Consider the following 23,695-nt stretch of genomic DNA (forward strand, 5'->3'; position numbering starts at 1 on the left):
TACGAACTGAATTGGTTCCCAGACAGAGTGTGTAGGGCCAAAAGTGTGTATCCCAAAAATTAATTTCCCATAGGAAACCATTAAAATGAGAATAATCCGTTCCCCATAAAACATAATTTTCTACTTTCTAATTTTCTAAGCCTTAAAACTACACAAAATATACATTATTTTATGTCTAATAAATGTGCTATGATATTATAATTTAAGAAATAAACTGTGCTGTATAATAAAGTCGTTGATGGCTTGATGGAATGGAGTGGCCGCTTTCATCAGCATTAAACACTTGATGATAAACGTAGCCTTCTTCTTTCACCATTTTGAGGAATGGTCCCTTGTAGGTGCTTCTCTGCGATAAAGAAAGAAAAATAGGGTCACAAGTCATCACTTTGCTGCTGTGAACTGTAAATTTCTCCACTGTGAGACTAATAAAGGCAAATCCAATCCAATCCAATCCAAGTCCTATAAGTGTTTCTGATACCTTTAAATGCGTCATGCACTGCGGTTGGTATATGCCGATTAACTACACTACACTTCATGCTCTGCGGTTGGTTACTATTTATTTATACGAATGGTCGCAATCACCCGATCGCTTGTGGACTAATATACGTTCTAGCCCAAAAGCAGATGTAATCAGAACAATCTCATGTAAAGCAACGGGCGGCAACGATTGCGAGATGCCATTTTGAAAACGGCGACACATTGGAATACCCGCGTATTACCCGCAATCACCATTCGAAGGACTTTTGAGTGGCTCGATTCAATACTTTTTTTTTTTTTTTTTTGCCGTGGGGATAACAGATGGTGGTGGCTGATAGCGTTTTGCTGATGGCGAGCCGTGAGGGGGGTGGATACTCAGGGAAGCAGTACATGCGAGTGACATTGATCAATGAATAGTTAATTGTAACCACCTGCAAAGCCCCCCCTCACTTTCCAAAAACACCAAACTGACGCACTTTGGCGAGCTGTTTGTAACTTTCTATAGCCGATGGGCATACATTGTGTTCATGTTAAATATTTAGTAAGTGGGGGAAAAAACACCCACAGGCTAACTGTTGCCTCAACAGCCGTGTTTTTGCAGCTTTCTAGCTCTAGGGCGGACTTGTTGAAGACGTCCCCAGGTGCTGCCCGCTTGTCAGGCGCACACATTAATAGGTCTGGATGTGTCCCCCTCCCCCCACACCTCCAGTCTGTGTCACCTCAGATTTGGCTACGTCGCCTCCTGGATTCCTTCCTGGGAGGGGGTGAGGTGGTATGTGATTCCATGGCTTGAGCCGGGATTGTGCGTACAGTGATACCTTGATTTACGAACTTAATTGGTTCCCAGACAGAGTGTGTACAGTGAAAAGTGTGTATCCCAAAAATTAATTTCCCATAGGAAACCATGAAAATGAGAATAATCCGTTCCAAGGTCCACAAAAAAAACAACATAATTTTATACTTTCTAATTTTCTAAGACTTAAAACTACACAAAATATACCTTATTTTATATATAATAAATGTGCTACGGTATTATAATTAAATAAATTAACTGTACAGGCTGGTTTCATCAGCATTAAACACTTGATGAGGAACGTAGCCTTCTTCTTTCACCATTTTGAGGAATGAGCCCTTGTAGGTGCTTTCTCTGCGATCATTTTACCTAGTTCCTCATGAAGTATGTTCTGTTTAGCTGGGTTGATAGCTTCTTGCATCTGGCTTGTGCGGGTTATTTGGGGAGCCTGATTCATGGGCTATTTTAACCTTGCAGTCTATACTCTGCTTTTGAATTATCAAAGTTGAAACAAGTCCAAATTTCACTGTTTTCTATCCATTTTGTCACTCTCTCTCTCTGTCATCTTCCTGTCCCTTTAATATTTAAGCCAACTCCCCTCACTGCTGCGTTCTTGACCAATCACGTGGCTTTAACCGAAAACTGGGGGCGGGGAATAGAGGAGAAAAACAGTGGCCACCATTTTCTTGTTAGGAGAACGGGCTCGTTCGCGAATGACACATCAATCATTGTGGCAGCTCTGTGTGTATCCCGAAAAATAGTTTGTATGCCAAGGTAAAATGTTCATAAATTTAACGTTCATAAACCGAAAAGTTCGTAAGTCAAGGGGTTCGTAAACCGAGGTATCACTGGAATTACGTCAGCGCGAAGTTGTTGTTGCTTTTTTGCAGAGTTGGGAGTGACGGATTTGGAATTGGTAGCGCAAGTCCGTCCACATCTGGTTGTGATTGGCAGGAGATAAAAGGCTCCTTGTGTTCTGGGAACTGGTAGACGGGTGAGGGGCTCAATCCCCTCCTTGCTTTTCCTGACTCTTGGCCAGTTCTTATAATCCCGATGTAAAGCCCTTGGCATTTTATTTTTTATTTTTTATTCTTTTATTAACTGTGTTCCAAACGCCGCCTTCCGCTTCCATTTCAATATGAGAAAGCCACATGAGGTAGGTCGACCCCAGAGCTCCATTGCTGGCGTGTGTGGCATAATGACGCCCCCCGAGGGCGAGTATCTGCTTGCTCATTTTGCCGACCCGGTCCAAGTGGAAATTGCTACGGGCAAGGAGTATATTGAAAGGCATTTCACGGGCAGGTGTGCAAAAATCGGTTGTTCCCGTACGTGTCTGATGAAGTTTAAGCCGCTGAGGTGACCGGAGCGAAGGTGGTGGCTTGATGGTCGGCTGCACGGTGACACAAGCGCCTGGAATAGCGCCAATTTAAAAAAATAAATACATTAAAAAAGGCACAAGGATGCAAATTTTTTTTTGGGCAATGCCAACCCTCGCGTCTCTAATCACTTCAATCTGAGTTCCTCTCCTGTACCTATTTATTTTTATTTTTATTTTTATTTTTATTTTTATTTTTATTTTTATTTTTATTTTTATTTTTATTTTTATTTTTTATTTTTATTTATTTGTTTTTATTTTTTTTAAATTGTATTTATTTATTTATTTATTGTTATTTTTTGCTGTGTTTATTTTTGTGTTGATTTGTTTATTTTTGTATTGATTTGTATATTTATTTACCTGTGTGTTTATTTATTTGTGTGTTTATTTATTTATTCATGTATTCATTTATTCATTTATTCATTTGGTTATTTATTTACTTGTTCATTTATTTATTTATGTATGTATTTATTTATTTATTTATTTATTTATTTATTTATTTATTTATTTATTTATTCAATTTATTCATGTGTTTATTTAGTTATTTTTGTATTTGTCTGTTTCTCTATTTAGTTATTTTTTGGTGTATTTATTTGTATATTTATTTACCTGTGTATTTATTTATTTGTGTGTTCATTCATTTATTCATTCATATATTCATTTGGTTATTTATTTACTTGTGCATTTATTTATGTATTTATGTATTTATTTATTCAATTATTTATTCATGTGTTTATTTATTTAGTTATTTTTGTATTTGTCTGTTTCTTTATGTAGTTATTTTTTTTGTGCATTTATTTGTATATTTATTTACTTGTGAATGTATGTATTTATTTATTTAGTTAATTACTTATTTTATTTTTTTATTTTTTCAATTGCACGTGCAGTCCCTCCCATCACTCAAGAGAACGCCAGACCCGATCGTTATTTAGTGTTTAAAGAACCAAAATGGAGATTGCATCGAATTATAAATGCTTGGTTTTTTTTTTTAACCATGACGTAAATGGCAGCCATCTTTCCGACGTTGATGACCATCAGGGCCATTTTGTCGGTCAGAGATGTCGGCCTTCAGAGCTCTCAGCCAGGCGATATCAATTTCTCGTTTGGTACATTTGAACACAATCATATCGGTGAAAGAGAAGCGGAACACTTGAGAAAAACCATTACATGTGATCAAGGTTATTTGAACGCTGCGCCACAGTCAAGGATTGGCTTTGTGATTGGATTTCTGAAACAAACATATTGGAAGCGCATTCATTGTGTTGGTCTTCGTCACGACTGAAAAATTGAAGTCAAAACATGATTTTCATTATTTTAATCAACCAAATGCCGACAACTTGAGTCAATCTATCGTTTTGAACGGAATACGAGGACGTAGCTGGCTAGCTGTATATCTTTCTAGTTGGCTGGCTAGCTGTCTGGGGAGCTATCTATTGGCTATCTATTTGCTAGCTAGCTATGTGGCTGGCTAGCTGTATATCTTTCTAGTCGGCTGGATAGCTGTCTGGGGAGCTATCTATTGGCTATCTATTTGCTAGCTAGCTATGTGGCTGGCTAGCTGTATATCTTTCTGGTTGGCTGGCTAGCTGTCTGGGGAGCTATCTATTGGCTATCTATTTGCTAGCTAGCTATGTGGCTGGCTAGCTGTATATCTTTCTAGTTGGCCGCCTAGCTGTCTAGCTAGCTATCTATTGGCTATCTATTAGCTGGCTAGCTATGTAGCTGGCTAGCTGTATATCTTTGAAGTTGGCTGGCTAGCTATCTAGCTGCACTGGTATCATCATCACTAGTATCATCATCCAAAAAATTGCAAAGAGGCACTATACAGTTCCATTTGGGCGACTGTTCAAAGAGTTAATGGCTTGGGGGAAAAAAAGCTGTTTAAATGTCTGCTGGATTTGGTGCGCATGGATCGGTAGCGCCTGCCTGAGGGGAGTAGCTGGAAAAGGTGGTGGGCAGGGTGCGGAGGGTCCAGTATGATTTTCCGCACCCTAGTTTGGAGTCTTGCAGTGTGCAAGTCCTCGAGAGTGGGTAGGGCGGTACCAATGAAATGGGTAGGGCGGTACCAATGATGCACAACTGTTATTTAACGTGTGATAATCGAATTAACATGTATTTTTTACGTACTTTGATACATTTTTATGCTTCAGGAAACATTTATGTCTGAATTGCGGGGCATCTTGGAACGATTTAGGATATTTACACATGACTTATCATTTCTCCCCGTGACATTGCGGAACCAGGTTAGCAACAGCCCCTCGTCCCCGCCCACCCCTGTTGAACACTCGCTAATTGAAATGGAGCGTGTGTGTGTTTTAGCCCTCTGAACCTCCAGATCCGTTAGCCTGAATAATATGGCTTGTGTCATTGTGTCTTTAGCTCTGGAGGGACTATTTGCCATCCCTACTAAGCAAGCTGACTGGTGGCTGGGCAGCACGCCTGGTTGGCTGTGTGTGTGTGTGTGTGTGTGTGTGTGTGTGTGTGTGTGTGTGTGTGTGTGTGTGTGTGTGTGTGTGCGTGTGTGTTTGTATGGCTTTTCTTGTGAGGACCACGATGAATTTTATACCATACGTAGTGAGGACATTTTTGACAAGTGAGGACCTTTTGGCCAGTCCTCATAAGTTTTTCGGTCTAAAGGCTTGTAGAGGGTCTATATATGCATCGGGTAAAGTTTCGGAGAGGTCCTCACAAATTCACCCAAAATGATTTTTGTGTGTATTTTCATTTCTCTTGGATACACACACTTTTTCCTCCCTGTGTGTGTGTTTATGTGTGTGTGTGTGTGTGTGTGTGTGCGTGGTTAATGAGAGGAAAAAGTTGTTTCATTTTGTTAGAATGAAATCCTGATACTTTCCGAAAAAAATGCAATTAAAAAAACTAGGAAAAAAATCTGAATTTTATGAGAATTGTTTTATTTTGTTAGAATCGAATTCTGATATTTTCCCCAAAAATGCAATGAAAAAAAATAATAAACCTAGAACAAAAATCTGAATTTTATTAGATTTTTTTATTTTGTTAAAATGGAATTATGATATTTTCCCCAAAAATGCAATGAAAAAAAAATATAAACCTAGAAAAAAAATCTGACGTTTATGAGAATCGTTTTACTTTGTTCGAATGGAATTCTTATATTTTCAGGAAAAAAATGCAATTAAAAAAAATAATAAACCCAGAAAAAAAATTCTGAATTTTATGAGAATTGTTTTATTTTGTTAGAATCGAATTCTGATATTTTCAGAAAAAAATGCAATTAAAAAAAATAATAAACCTAGAACAAAAATCTGAATGTTATTAGAATTTTTTTATTTTGTTAAAATGGAATTATGATATTTTCCCCAAAAATGCAATGAAAAAAATATATAAACCTAGAAAAAAAATCTGACGTTTATGAGAATCGTTTTACTTTGTTCGAATGGAATTCTGATATTTTCAGGAAAAAAATGCAATTAAAAAAATAATAAACCTAGAAAAAAAATTCTGAATTTTATGAGAATTGTTTTATTTTGTTAGAATCGAATTCTGATATTTTCAGAAAAAAATGCAATTAAAAAAAATAATAAACCTAGAACAAAAATCTGAATTTTATTAGATTTTTTTTATTTTGTTAAAATGGAATTATGATATTTTCCCCAAAAATGCAATGAAAAAAAAATATAAACCTAGAAAAAAAATCAGACGTTTATGAGAATCGTTTTACTTTGTTCGAATGGAATTCTGATATCTTCAGGAAAAAAATGCAATTAAAAAAATAACCTAGAAAAAAAATTCTGAATTTTATGATAATTGTTTTATTTTGTTTGAATCGAATTCTGATATTTTCAGAAAAAAATGCAATTAAAAAAAATAATAAACCTAGAACAAAAATCTGAATGTTATTAGAATTTTTTTATTTTGTTAAAATGGAATTATGATATTTTCCCCAAAAATGCAATGAAAAAAATATATAAACCTAGAAAAAAAATCTGACGTTTATGAGAATCGTTTTACTTTGTTCGAATGGAATTCTGATATTTTCAGGAAAAAAATGCAATTAAAAAAAATAATAAACCTAGAAAAAAAAATCTGAATTTTATGAGAATTGTTTTATTTTGTTAGAATCGAATTCTGATATTTTTCAGAAAAAAATGCAATTAAAAAAAATAATAAACCTAGAACAAAAATCTGAATTTTATTAGGATTTTTTTATTTTGTTAAAATGGAATTATGATATTTTCCCCAAAAATGCAATGAAAAAAATATATAAACCTAGAAAAAAAATCTGACGTTTATGAGAATCGTTTTACTTTGTTCGAATGGAATTCTGATATTTTCAGGAAAAAAATGCAATTAAAAAAAATAATAAACCTAGAACAAAAATCTGAATTTTATTAGGATTTTTTTATTTTGTTAAAATGGAATTATGATATTTTCCCCAAAAATGCAATGAAAAAAAAAATATTAACCTAGAAAAAAAATCTGACGTTTATGAGAATCGTTTTACTTTGTTCGAATGGAATTCTGATATTTTCAGGAAAAAAATGCAATTAAAAAAATAATAAACCCAGAAAAAAAATTCTGAATTTTATGAGAATTGTTTTATTTTGTTTGAATGGAATTCTGATTTTTTTTCCGGGAAAAAATGCAATTAAAAAAACGAACAAAAATAAATATTTTGGAATTTTATGTGAAAAAGTTACAACAAAAAAAGTTAAAACAAAATACAACAAAAAATAAAATGACAGAAAGTAAAACAATATTTTAACCACATTCACAACAGGGGTGAGGACTTTGAATGTACCCATTCAGAAACCTCACTCCTGCTGTTATTTCAGTTTCAAGTCCACTTTTTATTTCTTTGTTTTTAAAGTAGTTGAAGTGGGAAATGGGGTGACATTTAGTGTTCAAATGTAACACTAGTTCTTCTCTAAACTTATCAGCAACGGTGGTCCTCACTCCTTTATTTGGAGTTATCCGGACCTCACAAAACCATTGAAACAGAAATTTGTGTGTGGGGGGGGGGTATTATCACAGAGTGTGTCTTTGAGTGTGCGGGTGTGGACTGACGACGCCCCGAGGCGGAACATTGGAGCCAGAATGCCACTCGTGTTGTTCACAAATGCCTCACAGTCGCTGACCCTCACCGGCGTAATGACTTTGGGGTTAATTCCTGGGGAATGGTGTGGCGCTGGCGGTGAATGGAGAAAAAAAAATGGGAAAACGGCACGGCAGGCGACAGGATTTTCTTTCTCGCCCATTTAGGCTATTAACTCATTCACTGCCATTCACAAATGTATTGGGGAATTGAAAATATGACGTAGAGCGCCGTTCCCGAATTTGTTTTTTCATGCTTGGGTGCCGATAAAGCGCTGGCCATGGCCTCTGGCAAGTTTTTTTTCCTTTTCCACAAGGGGGCTGCATTTCCCTTTTTTCCATGTTAGCGCTTTGTTACAGCTTCAGTTGCTCTATCAACCAATATGTATGTATTGCATTGGATTTTGGACAGCCACCCTCATTTAAAGCTCATATAACTCCAGACCCGTATCTTTAGGAATTAACTATTTTTTTCTGACATCTGCCCTCATTTCAAGCTCATATAACTCCAGACCCGTATCGTTAGGAATTAACTCTTTTTCTGAGATCTGCCCTCATTTCAAGCTCATATCACTCCAGACCCATATAATTTAGGAATTAACTCTTTTTTTCTGACATTTGCCCTCATTTCAAGCTCAGATAACTCCAGACCCGTATCTTTAGGAATTAACTCTTTTTTTTCTCCTGACATCTGCCCTCATTTCAAATTCATATAACTCCAGACTTATACAATTTAGGAATTAACTATTTTTTTCTGACATCTGCCCTCATTTCAAGCTCATATGACTCCAGATCCGTATAATTTAGGAATTAACTCTTTTTTTTCCTGACATCTGCCATTATTTCAAATTCATATAACTCCAGACTTATATAATTTAGGAATTAACTCTTTTTTTCTGACATCTGCCCTCATTTCAAGCTCAGATAACTCCAGACCCATATAATTTAGGAATTAACTATTTTTTTCTGACATCTGCCCTCATTTAGGTTCAGATAACTCCAGACCCGTATCTTTAGGAATTAACTCTTTTTTTTCCTGACATCTGCCCTCATTTCAAATTCATATAACTCCAGACTTATATTATTTAGGAATTAACTTTTTTTCTGACATCTGCCCTCATTTCAAGCTCATATCACTCCAGACCCGTATAATTTAGCAATTAACTCTTTTTTTCTGACATCTGCACTCATTTCAAGTTCACATAACTCCAAACTCGTGTAATTTAGGAATTAACCTATTTTTTCATGCTCAATTTCAAAAGGCTTTTTTTTTCTCAGAAGCCCTCATTCTTTATTTTGAACACATTAAATAATCACGTCACAAAATTGTCATTTACAACAACCGAGGATATTAATTGAAATATTTTAAATGAGCTATGCAGTTTTTTTTCTCTCCCCCCCCCCCCCCCCCCCCCCCCAACTGTACTCTGGTATATTAATCCCATGAAATGAAGGCATCATCACAAACATGAACAAATTGCTTCTTTCGTTCAAAGTAAATATTTCCATCGGATCACCCAGAGCATCTGTAGGTTAATTGTGCCCGGGTGCAAAAGAATAGAGAACGCGGCACCACAGGAGGTGCGCCAGTACAGAGAGAAAAAGCGCGAATGACGGCGCGGAGTAAATTAGTCAGGACTTTCTTTCATCTTTCTTTCCCGCTGCCTTTTCGTCACTGGAGGGATGCTTTCAACTTTTGGTCGGCCTGCGCTCTCTCTGTGGAGCCGTGTTACCTTTCGCTGCGCGTTTTGCCCTTCAAAAATTCATAAAATCATTGAACTTGACATTATTACATTTTTGGGGCCAAAGGAATGTCCTGGCGCATGTACAGCGTGCTGTCAAGCTAGTGATAGCAAGTAGGCTAATCGTTTTAATCTTAATAATAATAATAATAATAATAATAATCATCATCATCATCATTTATATTAATTATATTATTGTTAATAATATTAATATTGATCATATTAATAATACATTTCATTTATAAGCTCATTTCAAAACTTTCAAGGTCAATTTTTCTGTGGGTGAGCAGTGGCAGCCACACGCGCCAGCGTTCACTCAACCCGGAAGTAACTCAAATAGATAGAAAGCTAGCTAGCTAGATAATAGATAGCATATAGCTAGCTATGTAGCTATACAGCTGATAGATAGACAGCTCGATAGCTAACAAATAATAATAATAATAATAATAATAATAATAATAAATAAAAATAGTAATAATAATGATATTATTAATAATAATAATAATAATAATTATTATTATTATTATTTATATATAGGTATAAGTATATAAGTCAGTAAGTATATAACTATATAATTAGGTAGCTAGGTAGCTTTCTCTCTATTTGAGTTACTTCCGGGTTGAGTCAACGCTGGTGCATGTGGCTGCCGCTGCTCACCCACAGAAAAACGGATCCTGTGACTGTAAAGTGACCTTCAGAGTTTTAAAAGGCACTTATAAATATATTATTATTATTATATTATTATTATTATTATTATTATTATTATTATCATATTTACTATTATTATTATTATCAAGCTAGCTATTTTTCTATCTATTTGAGCTATACTGGGTTGAGTGAACACTGGCGCGTGTGGCTACCACTGCTCACCCACAGAAAAACTAATCCTATATGGCGAGCTAGCTATCTATTAGCTATATAGCTATCTATCTATCTATTAGCTAGCTAGAAAGCTTTCTATCTATTTGAGTTACTTCCAGGATGAGTGCAAACTTATCCCGTGACTAAAAGTGGCCTTGAGAGTTTTGAAAGGCGCTTAGCAATGAAATGTATTATTATTATTATTATTATTATTATTATTATTATTGTAAAAAGTCCCACTACCGCTTCCTGTCGCTTTGTCGATCCATCAGCCAGCGGCTGAAAAAATCATTTACTGTACGCCAGCGAGAGTGATTGACGACATGACAACAGAGTGAATGGCGGCCTCATCAGTCCAACCCCCGCAGACATACTCTGCTTGGCTCTATTTTTGTATTTTATTTTTTATTTTTTTCTCTTGTTGACGGCAAGTTCAAAGGAAAGCGCTCGAGTCCTCACCTGACATAAACCCTCGCCTTTGACGAGCTGCTTAAGAAAAGGAGAAGTAGCCCACTTACCACGCTCGCAAAATCACTCCCATAAGAAAAATCCAAAGAAAAAGCAAAACACATGTCAACTAGTGATGGGAATTCTGGCTCTTTTCAGAGAGCCGGTTCTTTTGGCTCGTCTAACTAAAAAAAAAAAAGATCCGGCTCTTTTGGCTCCCAAATGGCTCCTCAGTTTGTTTTTTTTTTTTTTTTGTTGCTTAAATTAATTACAGTGATACCTTGGCTTACGAACTTAATTGGTTCCCACACAGAGTGTATGAGGCAAAAAGTGTGTATCCCAAAAAATAATTTCCCATAGGAAACCATTAAAATGAGAATAATCCGTTCCCAGGTCCCCGTAAAACATAATTGTCTACTTTCTAATTTTCTAAGCCTTAAAAGTACACAAAATAAACCTTATTTTACGTATAATAAATATGCTATGGTATTATAATTAAAGAAATAAACTGGACTGTATAATAAAGTCGGTATATTTACCTTTGTGATGTACAGATAACCCGCACAAGTCATCTGTACACTTGATGCAAAAAGCTATCAACTCAGCTAAACAGATCACAATTGATGAAGAACTAGATACAATTATCACAGTGAAAGCACCTGCAAGGGATCATTCCTCAAGATGGTGAAAGAAGCCAATGTTCCTCATCAAGTGTTTAATGCTGAGGAAACTCCATTCCATCAAGCCATTAATGACCATCACAAAGGTAAATAAAATGACTTTATTGTATAGTACAGTTTATTTCTTAAATCATAATACTATATCACATATATTATACATAAAATAAGGTAAAATAAGGTATTTTTTGTGTTGTTTTAAGGCTATGAAAATTATGTTTTATGGGGACCTGGGAATGGATTATCCTTATTTGAATGGTTTCCTATGGGAAATTAATTTTCGGGATACACACTTTTTGCCTTACACACTCTGTCTGGGAACTAATTAAGTTCGTAAGCCAAGGTCCCACTGTATATCAAATATTTTTATTTATACGGCTTGATTTTGATGTGCACAGAGAGCATCCACTAACTTTCACTTTCCCTGTGGTTACTCTGGCCTGATGATCAGCTGTCACTCATTTGCTTTTCATATTAATAATGCTGTCATACCAACTAGTAGACAATATAATAATTGAATAATAATAACAGCATAATGTGATAACATTTCTCCACCTGTCTACCCTAACGTCCCCCTCCCCCCATTCTCCTCACTGCTGCTTGTGTATCTGTAATTCTCCCCTCCCTCGTCTACCACGGATATCGACCAATCACGTGCGACTTTAACCAAAGACTGGGGGCGGGGAATAGAGGACAAAAAAAGTCGGCTCCCATTTCTGGCTCCTTGTTAGGAACCGGCTCTTTTCGTTCACTTCAGAGATCTGGCTCTAAGAACCGGCTCGTTCGCGAACGACACATCACTAATGTCGAGTAAATCGTTTCTCATGGAGTTTTAGCGATGTTTTTCCACTCCAGACCCTCGTTGAGATTGAAGTTTAGGGGGAAGGGCGATGGCGGGGGAAATCCGCTCTAATCCACCCTCGCTCTTGATCAAAGGCAGCCGGCACGGCTTTTGGTTGAATCGACGGCTTCCATTTTCTTTTTTTTTTCTCTCCTTGTCGCGAATTTACTGCTGATTCCTTGGAATCGGCACTTTTGGCTTGAATGTGTCATTTGGTCGAGGGTGTGCGAGGTCGGCGGGGGGGGGGGCCAGGGGCGGATAAGACGGCGGGGAAAAGGAAATTGGCGCGGCGACTATCTTTGATGCGGCTTGGCGCTTTTGCTGGATGTGTAATAGGTTGGAATGCAAAAGTGCAAGATAGCAATGCTAAACTAAAGTTATGATTCATGTTAATAATAATAATACATTTGATTTATAAGCGCCTTTCAAAACTCTCACGGTCACTTTACAGTCACAGGATAAGTGTTTCTGTGGGTGAGCAGCGGTAGCCACACGCGCCAGCGTTCACTCAACCCGGAAGTAACTCAAATAGAATAGTAAGACAAATAGATAGAAATCTAGCTAGCAAGCCAATATATAGCCAATAGCTAGATAGCTAGCCAGCCAGCCAGCCAGATAGCTATTGTACGGTATTACAGAAAAGACAAATAGAATTGACTTAGCACAATATTTCTTACTAATGTCTACATAAACAAAAGTCAAAAGTACAATAAAAAATAACAAATAACATGACAACACAAAGACTCAAAGAAGTCCTTCATTCTTAAGCACTTGCTGTACTTAGACGCTAACCCTTGATCGTCAGCCTTTTTTGTCCCCCGCTTGAATGCTAATTTAGATGCTAACTCCCCTCCCCCGTCAATCATTGAGTAAACCACAACATACACCGTTACAGTTGCACCGTTTTGCATGCAAAGCTCTTTGATGGAACCGCCGATTGTGTTTTAAGGATTACAAGGAAACTGTCAGGTGGGTTTTGCTCGCACGACAACGTTTCGGTTTTGAAGAAGAGAGGGAGACCATCTTCTACAAGCTCTTGACGTCGCTTTTTATCTGTTTGCAGGTCCGGATTTGCTCACTTGTTGCTGCTTCTTCTGCCTTTTTAAATGACGCCATTTTAGGATTTTGGTCTGCTTATCAAGTGTCTGGTAAGTACTGTTTTTGTTTGTTTGTTTTAATGATGCCATCACATCTATCTATCTATCTATCTATCTATCTATCTATCTATCTATCTATCTATCTATCTATCTATCTATCTATCTATCTATCTATCTATCTATCTATCTATCTATCTATCTATCTATCTATCTATCTATCTATCTATCTATCTATCAGTTGGTTGATCTATCTATCTATCTATCTATCTATCTATCTATCTATCTATCTATCTATCTATCTATCTATCTATCTATCTATCTATCTATCTATCTATCTATCTATCTATCTATCTATCTATCAGTTGGTTGATCTATCTATCTATCTATCTATCTATCTATCTATCTATCTATCTATCTATCTATCTATCTATCTATCTATCTATCTATCTATCTATCTATCTATCTATCAGTTGGTTGATCTATCTATCTATCTATCTATCTATCTATCTATCTATCTATCTATCTATCTATCTATCTATCTATCTATCTATCTATCTATCTATCTATCTATCTATCTATCTACCTACCTACCCACCCACGGGTGTAACAGTCTCGGGCTGAAGGAGCTACCCAGTGCTGTTAGGGTGGGCAGGAAGGGGTGGGGGGGGGGCTGTCCATCATAGCTTTTAGTTTAGCAAGTGTCCATTATCGGATTGGATTGGATGTACCTTTATTCGTCTTGCAGTGGAGAAATTTACATTTGACGGCAGCAAAGTTATGAAAGGAAAGGAAGAAGTAGAAAAACAAAATACAGGAGCTTCTGTAAAGTCAGCCACTCTTGCGGTGCCATCTTGAAGTGAAAACAACCACAAAAAAACAAAATAACACATAACATGACACAACACAAGCACTTTATACACCCTCTTTGTTGCATGAAGCAGTTGTAGATGAAAGAAGAGAGGATCAAAGCATCCTTTTCACCAGTGGATCAGGGGCGTCTGCTACAAGCTAAGTTTTGAAAGCGAACTCTAAACTGTAGCATCCATTGACCAAAAATCTCCATCCATTTACCAAAAGTTCAAAACTCTCCAGGTCACTTTGCAGTCACAAGAGAAGTTTTTCTGTGGGTGAGCAGCGGCAGCCACATGCGCCAGTGTTCACTAAATCCGGAATAACTCAAATGAATAAAAAGCTAGCTAGCAAATACATAGCTAATAGATTACCAGCTAGCTATCTAATAGATAGACAGCCAGCTCGCCAGCTAATAGATAGCCAAAAGACCGCCAGCTAGCTAATAGATAGCCAGCTAGTTAGCTAATAGATAGCCAGCCATCTTGCCAGCTAATAGATAGCCAATAGACAGCCAGATAGCCAGCCAGCTAGCTAATATATAGCCAGCTAACCAGCTAGCTAGCTAATAACCCCAACAGTCATCCTAAAACTCAATATTTTGAGGGTCAAAGTGACAACGACAAAAACCCTGTCACTGGTGAAATGGATATGATATTGTATCCAAGAGTATTTGCTTCCAAATATGATATCAGGTCTCCGTTGCAAAGTTTGTTTTGAGCCGAGAGGAGAATTCACCATATTTTGTGTGTTGACTGCTGGTGGCGTTGGGGATTATTGGGACAAGGGATTATTGCAATGTTGTTATTTCTTTTCTTTTTCACCGATCTTGAGGTCAAGTCAACTTTTTCTTCACTGTTGTGGGCCTTTATTAGAAAGCCAGGGACTCAACTTATCTGTCTTTTGTTATCTCGGCGTTTCGACACCGTAGCGTTTGCCCAGGCAGCCGTGACAGGATATTGATGGGCTCCCCCCCCCGCACCGACTTTCCCCATTTGCCCAAACTAGCGTTCCATCGCACATTTCCTTCACCCCATCTCGACCGGCAAGGCCATTCCTCGATGTAAAATAAGACTATATTTTTTACCCCAGACCCCCCCCCCCCCATCCAAACTAAAAGTGAAAGGGAAGACAATTGATAGAAAACGCAGTGAAATTTGGACTCGTTTCAACTTTATTGATAGTTGGGTGGATGGATGGATAGATAGATAGATAGATAGATAGATAGATAGATAGATAGATAGATAGATAGATAGATAGATAGATAGATAGATAGATAGATAGATAGATAGATAGATAGATAGATAGATAGATAGATAGATAGATACATGTATGTAGGTAGATAGATAGATAGATACATACATGTAGATAGATAGATAGATAGATAGATAGATAGATAGATAGATAGATAGATAGATAGATAGATAGATAGATAGATAGATAGATAGATAGATAGATAGATAGATAGATAGATAGATAGATAGATAGATACATACATGTAGATAGATAGATAGATAGATAGATAGATAGATAGATAGATAGATAGATAGATAGATAGATAGATAGATAGATAGATAGATAGATAGATATACATACATACATGTATGTATGTAGGTATATAGATATATACATACATGTAGGTAGATAGATAGATAGATAGATAGATAGATAGATAGATAGATAGATAGATAGATAGATAGATAGATAGATAGATAGATAGATAGATAGATATACATGTATGTAGGTAGATAGATAGATAGATAGATAGATAGATAGATAGATAGATAGATAGATAGATAGATAGATAGATAGATAGATAGATAGATAGATAGATAGATAGATAGATAGATAGATAGATAGATGTACGTAGATAGATAGATAGATAAATAGATGTACGTAGATAGATAGATAGATAGATAGATAGATAGATAGATAGATAGATAGATAGATAGATAGATAGATAGATAGATAGATAGATAGATAGATAGATAGATAGATAGACATACATGTATGTATGTAGATAGATAGATAGATAGATAGATAGATAGATAGATAGATAGATAGATAGATAGATAGATAGATAGATAGATAGATAGATAGATAGATAGATACATGTATGTAGGTAGATAGATAGATAGATAGATAGATAGATAGATAGATAGATAGATAGATAGATAGATAGATGTATATAGATAGATAGATAGATAGATATACATACATACATGTATGTATGTAGGTATATAGGTATATACATACATGTAGGTAGATAGATAGATAGATAGATAGATAGATAGATGTACATAGATAGATAGATAGATAGATAGATAGATAGATAGATAGATAGATAGATAGATAGATAGATAGATAGATAGATAGATGTACATAGATAGATAGATAGATAGATAGATAGATAGATAGATAGATAGATAGATAGATAGATAGATAGATAGATAGATAGATAGATAGATAGATAGATAGATAAATAGATGTACGTAGATAGATAGATAAATAGATGTACGTAGATAGATAGATAGATAAATAGATGTACGTAGATAGATAGATAGATAGATAGATAGATAGATAGATAGATAGATAGATAGATAGATAGATAGATAGATAGATAGATAGATAGATAGATAGATAGATAGATAGATAGATAGATAGTCATATCTATCTATCTATCTATTACAAGCCATCTGTACAATTTGAAGAGGACATACAAGCAAGGGAACCAGCTATGAATGAAGTTTCTAGTGTGTCTGCCTGCATTTGTTGCGGGACCTGTGTTGGTGTTCCTGACTGGGTTCTTCAGCAAGATCTTTGATGGTGAACAGATGCCTGAAGAATGGAGACCAAGTGTACTGGTGCCCATTTTTAAGAACAAGGGAGATGTGCAGTAACTGAGTTGTAGTAACTACAGAGGAAGAAAGTCAAACTATGGGAAAGAGTAGTTAGACTTCGAGCAGACGGATTCTGCGCTAACGTGTGCGCAGCCTGTTAACATAAGTGAGTGGCTGTCATGCATTTCGTGTGCATCGACACTTTTCTTCGGACAGCCCCTTGCCGACGGGGATTGCTTGTCGCGTTGTCAGGTTTGTGTTTTGAGCCCCCGGGGAGGGAGACTGGCGGGTGTGCCGCCGCCTGCATCTCTCATTCCCCTTCTCAAAAGATGCAGCGAAGTCGAGCGAGGGCGGCGGTAGCAATTTCTACGGAAGACTGCTTCCTGCAGATCGGAGCGTTCAAGTGGGAAAAAAAAGCATATTTTTTTTATCAAAGCTTCACTTCAGAGAGCACTTGCCCGCGAGTCCTTTTTTTACAGGGCCCCCCATCGCCGGGAGGGTAGGGGAGGTGGGGGGGTGCTTAGAGAAGAGGCCATGTGAAGTTTCAGGGGGTTGTGGAGTTAACAGACCAGATGAAGACTACTTTTCCACAAGTAGCAACATGAAAAATCACTGTATAGATTTTTATATAGACAGATGGATCGCTAGCTAGATTGATCGCTAGCTAGATGGATCGCTAGCTAGATTGATCGCTAGCTAGATAGATCGCTAGCTAGATTGATCGCTAGCTAGCTAGATCGATTGATAGATTGCTAGCTAGATAGCTAGATGGATTGCTAACTAGATGGATTGCTAGCTAGATTGCTAGCTACATTGCTAGCTAGATAGATCGCTAGCTAGATTGCTAGGTGGGTAGGTAGGTCCGTCGGTCGGTAGGTAGATAGATACTGTAGATTGATAGATGTGTGTGTACATACATATATAATAGAGAGAGAAAGGGAGAGACAGAGATTTATATATACAGTATATATACTATTTTTTTAAAATGTTTTTTACAAATGCATAGACACCCACGGTGTATTTTTTATCACATGATTTAAAAAAAATATATATATATATATATATATATATATATATATATATATATATATATATATATATATATATATATATATATATATATATTATACACTGTATAACATCATAAATATCACATGATTTAAAAATGTATTTATTTATTTATTACTTTATTTATATTTAGATATATATTTAATGTATTTCTTTTTACAAATTCATATACATGTTTTTACATATTTTTTACAAAATCATATACACACACACTGAACTTTTATTTATTATTTATTTAATAATAATATATATATATATATATATATATATATATATATATATATATATATATATATATATATATATATATATATATATATACAGGTAACGTCCGACTTACTTAAAATAATGTCTGGGGGTCGTGGTCGTAGTACGGGTGGTCGTAAGTCAAGCCGGTTGTAAGTCGGATGTTAACTGTATACACTATATAATATCACATGATTTAAAAAAATCATTGATTTATGTATATTTTGATATTTTTTTCATGTATATTCACACTGTGTACTTTTTATCACATTTTTATCACATAATTAATATATACTGTATATGTATTTTCCAGTAGTAAATTTACAACAACAGATTCAAGGCATCCTATCCTTTTTAAACCAAGACATATCCTTTCAAAGTAAAACGTAATCCCTCCGAATCAAGCCAATGGTCTTTTATTAGAAAAAATGGACACCTTTCATAAATCATAAAGTGTTGCTGTAAAACACATAATGGGAGTTGGATGGAGGCAAATTCAAATTCAGTTATCATCATGTCAACGTTTGGCTGGCTTGTCCGTCTGCCCAATTTAGTCCAACAATCATATTTTGATGTCGGGAAAGTTATTGTGGAAGTGAGCAAACAAAGCTGATCCTTTTCGTTGATGGATCCCGACAGTTCTAATCGGCTTTTTTTTTTCCCCTTCCCCCGCCACCCTCCGAAATCAACAGAACGGTCCATTGTTTCAATTACGCTTTTTTAAAAACATACCCCCCCCACCCCCATAGCACCAAATTCTAGCTAGATTTTACACCATTTTTTATTTGTATTCTATTTCATTCTAATTATTATGATTATTTTTATCTCTATTCCTCGTCTTATCCCCCCCCCCCCTTTCAGGGCTCATCTGTCCATTTCCTCTGCTGACCTCGTAAAGACGCGAGTAAGAGGATTGGTCTGTCCGCCGCGTCAAACCAAATCACGCCGCCACTCTATATAGGATAAAGAGCTTTGATATTAAACGTATTAAAAATACAAAAAAATACTATATGCGATGTCCATCTTGTCACCGTAAGCTTTTTCGGATTATTAAAGCTTCCCAGTTTTCGGTCTTATTGTGTTTCTAGTATAGCTAGCGTAGCGTCGTGTCATCTAACGCTGCATTGAATGTTTATATAGTCCTAAAACTCAAATTCCAGGACCCACAGAATATTGAGTTTTAGGACTATATAATCATTCATTAGTCTCTCTTCTTTCATTAGAAAAAAAATAGTTAATTCCTAAATTATATGGGTCTGGAGTTATATGAGCTTGAAATGGGGGCAGATGTACAAAACACAACTCAATACATAGATTTTGATTTATATGGCGATTTACCGCAAATGAATCTTTAAACTGTTGTTATTTGAGAGAAAATCGCTAATGAAAAATGCTAGCTAGCTAGCTAGCTGGCTCTCTATTAGCTATCTGGCTGGCTATTTAGCTATCTATCAGGCTATCTATTAGCTATCTAGCTAGCTGGTTAGCTGGCTATCTAATGGCTATCTATTAGCTAGCTTTCTATGTATTTGAGTTACTTCCGGGTTGAGTGAACGCAGATAACTAGCTAGCTAGTTATCTGCTATCTGTTGGCTATCTGTTAGCTGCTGCTAGCGGGCTGGCTATCTATTGGCAATCTGCTAGCTAGCTAGTTTTTTATCTATTTGAGTTACTTGCGGGTTGAGTGAACGCAGATAACTAGCTAGCTAGTTATCTGCTATCTGTTGCCTATCTGTTAGCCAGCTAGCGGGCTGGCTATCTATTGGCAATCTAGTAGCTAGCTAGCTAGTTTTTTTATCTATTTGAGTTACTTGCGGGTTGAGTGAACGCTGGCGCATGTGGCTGCCGCCGCTCACCTACAGAAAAACTGATCCAGTGACTGTAAAGTGACCTTGAGAGTTTTGAAAGGCGCTTAGAAATCAAATGGATTATTCTTATGATTATTATGTATTATTTGTTTTGTTTCCCGATGTGACGATTAAATGGATGAAAAAATGATGTTGAGCATGCCGCGTTCTCAGTCGGCGGAGCGAGCGTTCCCCCCCACCACCACCACCCGCGCCGGCAAGGTCATCGCCCTTCACGTCGGAATGATCCAAACGGCGCCGGCAATTTCGCGACCGGATCAAATGAATAAGAGGCTAGCGCTAATCGTATGTCGCCGCGCCGCCGTAAAAACCTCATTTAGGCGGAGCTTGAAAATAATTCTCCCACTTCAAGAACTTCTTGTTGCCGACCTCGATTGGATTTCGTCGGAGTACAATCCGCCTCTGCCGTGACCCCTCGGCGAACTACGTCTGGGGAGAAATAGACTCTTCACCCAAATCGTGTGCGGGTGCGGGGGATTTTATTTATTTATCACTCCCCGCCCCCTCAACCGCACTTGTCATTACGATTTTGACCTTATGTAGTTAACGGCGGCGGAAACGAGCCTCCTTGTCGCTCGATGTGTTTAAAAGTGGTGGAGGAGGGTTGGTTGTTTCTGATTGACGGCCAGAGAGCGTGTTAGCTTGAAAAAAAGGGGGGAAAAGTCAGTCAGAAGAAGGGGTTTTTGGCATATTCAGACATCTGTGTTGAGGTACGCTGAGGTTTGACTGAAGGCGTCATGAATGAAAGAGCAAAATTTGTTTGTTAGATATGGTCGGCTGCCGAAATGCTTGTTCGGATACTAATGTTTGATTTTTGAGGCTCATTGTTGCGACTAGTTTGACTCTGAAATGACGTTAGTGGCTAGTGGCTAGCTTGACTCTGACATGACGTTAGCGGATAGCAGCTAGCTTAACTCTGACATGACGTTAGCGGCTAGTGGCTAGATTGACTTTGACATGTCAGAGTCAAGCTAGTGACTAGGTTGACTCTGACATGACGTTAGCGGCTAGCAGCTAGCTTGACTCTGACATGACGTTAGCGGCTAATGGCTAAATTGACTTTGACATGCCAGAGTCAAGCTAGCCTCTAGCCGCTAATATTATGTCAGAGTCAAGCTAGTGACTAGGTTGACTGACTCTGACATGACATTAGCGGATAGCAGCTAGCTTGACTCTGACATGACGTTAGCGGCTAATGGCTAAATTGACTTTGACATGCCAGAGTCAAGCTAGCCTCTAGCCGCTAATATTATGTCAGAGTCAAGCTAGTGACTAGGTTGACTGACTCTGACATGACGTTAGCGGATAGCAGCTAGCTTGACTCTGACATGACGTTAGCGGCTAGTGGCTAGATTGACTTTGACATGTCAGAGTCAAGCTAGCCACTAGCCGCTAATATTATGTCAGAGTCAAGCTAGTGACTAGGTTGACTGACTCTGACATGACGTTAGCGGATAGCAGCTAGCTTGACTCTGACATGACGTTAGCGGCTAGTGGATAGATTGACTTTGACATGTCAGAGTCAAGCTAGCCTCTAGCCGCTAATATTATGTCAGGGTCAAGCTAGTGACTAGGTTGACTGACTCTGACATGACGTTAGCGGATAGCAGCTAGCTTGACTCTGACATGACGTTAGCGGCTAGTGGATAGATTGACTTTGACATGTCAGAGTCAAGCTAGCCTCTAGCCGCTAATATTATGTCAGAGTCAAGCTTGTGACTAGGTTGACTCTGACATGACGTTAGCGGATAGCAGCTAGCTTGACTCTGACATGACGTTAGCGGCTAGTGGATAGATTGACTTTGACATGTCAGAGTCAAGCTAGCCTCTAGCCGCTAATATTATGTCAGGGTCAAGCTAGTGACTAGGTTGACTGACTCTGACATGACGTTAGCGGATAGCAGCTAGCTTGACTCTGACATGACGTTAGCGGCTAGTGGATAGATTGACTTTGACATGTCAGAGTCAAGCTAGCCACTAGCCGCTAATATTATGTCAGAGTCAAGCTTGTGACTAGGTTGACTCTGACATGACGTTAGCGGATAGCAGCTAGCTTGACTCTGACATGACGTTAGCGGCTAGTGGCTAGATTGACTTTGACATGTCAAGAGTCAAGCTAGCCACTAGCCGCTAATATTATGTCAGAGTCAAGCTAGTGACTAGGTTGACTGACTCTGACATGACGTTAGCGGATAGCAGCTAGCTTGACTCTGACATGACGTTAGCGGCTAATGGCTAGATTGACTTTGACATGTCAGAGTCAAGCTAGCCACTAGCCGCTACCGCCATGTCAGAGTCAAGCTTGTGACTAGGTTGACTGACTCTGACATGACGTTAGCGGATAGCAGCTAGCTTGACTCTGACATGGCGTTAGCGGCTAGTGGATAGATTGACTTTGACATGTCAAGAGTCAAGCTAGCCACTAGCCGCTAATACTACGTCAGAGTCAAGCTAGTGACTAGGTTGACTGACTCTGACATGACGTTAGCGGATAGCAGCTAGCTTGACTCTGACATGACGTTAGCGGCTAGTGGCTAGATTGACTTTGACATGTCAAGAGTCAAGCTAGCCACTAGCCGCTAATACTACGTCAGAGTCAAGCTAGTGACTAGGTTGACTGACTCTGACATGACGTTAGCGGATAGCAGCTAGCTTGACTCTGACATGACGTTAGCGGCTAGTGGATAGATTGACTTTGACATGTCAGAGTCAAGCTAGCCTCTAGCCGCTAATATTATGTCAGGGTCAAGCTAGTGACTAGGTTGACTGACTCTGACATGACGTTAGCGGATAGCAGCTAGCTTGACTCTGACATGACGTTAGCGGCTAGTGGATAGATTGACTTTGACATGTCAGAGTCAAGCTAGCCTCTAGCCGCTAATATTATGTCAGAGTCAAGCTTGTGACTAGGTTGACTCTGACATGACGTTAGCGGATAGCAGCTAGCTTGACTCTGACATGACGTTAGCGGCTAGTGGATAGATTGACTTTGACATGTCAGAGTCAAGCTAGCCTCTAGCCGCTAGTATTATGTCAGGGTCAAGCTAGTGACTAGGTTGACTGACTCTGACATGACGTTAGCGGATAGCAGCTAGCTTGACTCTGACATGACGTTAGCGGCTAGTGGATAGATTGACTTTGACATGTCAGAGTCAAGCTAGCCACTAGCCGCTAATATTATGTCAGAGTCAAGCTTGTGACTAGGTTGACTCTGACATGACGTTAGCGGATAGCAGCTAGCTTGACTCTGACATGACGTTAGCGGCTAGTGGCTAGATTGACTTTGACATGTCAAGAGTCAAGCTAGCCACTAGCCGCTAATATTATGTCAGAGTCAAGCTAGTGACTAGGTTGACTGACTCTGACATGACGTTAGCGGATAGCAGCTAGCTTGACTCTGACATGACGTTAGCGGCTAATGGCTAGATTGACTTTGACATGTCA

The 23,695-nt window shown here is 37.8% G+C and overlaps 1 protein-coding gene across 2 annotated transcripts in view; it reads left to right on the forward strand.

The window, feature by feature from the left end:
- Positions 1-23,695, forward strand: part of plxnb2b (plexin b2b) — a 225,603-nt gene that overhangs the window by 93,578 nt on the left and 108,330 nt on the right. For both annotated transcript variants that reach the window (XM_088995752.1, XM_088995751.1), the window contains one exon: positions 13,347-13,431. The gene's annotated coding sequence lies outside the window, so the exon portion shown is untranslated. The remainder of the gene's footprint in view (positions 1-13,346; positions 13,432-23,695) is intronic.

The sequence above is a fragment of the Hippocampus bargibanti genome, linkage group LG05, assembly GCF_051943395.1.
Source record: "Hippocampus bargibanti isolate YZ-2025 linkage group LG05, ASM5194339v1, whole genome shotgun sequence".
NCBI classification, from domain to species: Eukaryota; Metazoa; Chordata; class Actinopteri; order Syngnathiformes; family Syngnathidae; genus Hippocampus; species Hippocampus bargibanti.